We start from the raw sequence: 245 nt of genomic DNA on the forward strand, positions 1-245 counted from the left end.
GTTCTGGTTGGGTTCTGGCTGCGTTCTGGTTGGGTTCTGGCTGTGTTCTGGTTGCGTTCTGGTTGGGTTCTGGTTGGGTTCTGGTTTGGTTCTGGCTGCATTCTGGTTGTAGTTCTGGCTGCGATCTGGTTGGGTTTTGGTTGGATACAGGCTGCGTTCTGGTTGGGTTCTGGCTGCATTCTGGTTGGGTTTTGGTTGGATACAGGCTGCGTTCTGGCTGGGTTCTGGTTGGGTTTTGGTTGGAT

General features: G+C 53.1%; 1 protein-coding gene across 2 annotated transcripts in view; it reads right to left on the bottom strand.

Moving 5' to 3' along the window:
• Positions 1 to 245, bottom strand: part of stab1 (stabilin 1) — a 72,832-nt gene that overhangs the window by 30,663 nt on the left and 41,924 nt on the right. The window lies entirely within an intron of this gene.

Source organism: Poecilia reticulata, linkage group LG5 (genome assembly GCF_000633615.1).
Source record: "Poecilia reticulata strain Guanapo linkage group LG5, Guppy_female_1.0+MT, whole genome shotgun sequence".
In the NCBI taxonomy this organism is placed as follows: domain Eukaryota; kingdom Metazoa; phylum Chordata; class Actinopteri; order Cyprinodontiformes; family Poeciliidae; genus Poecilia; species Poecilia reticulata.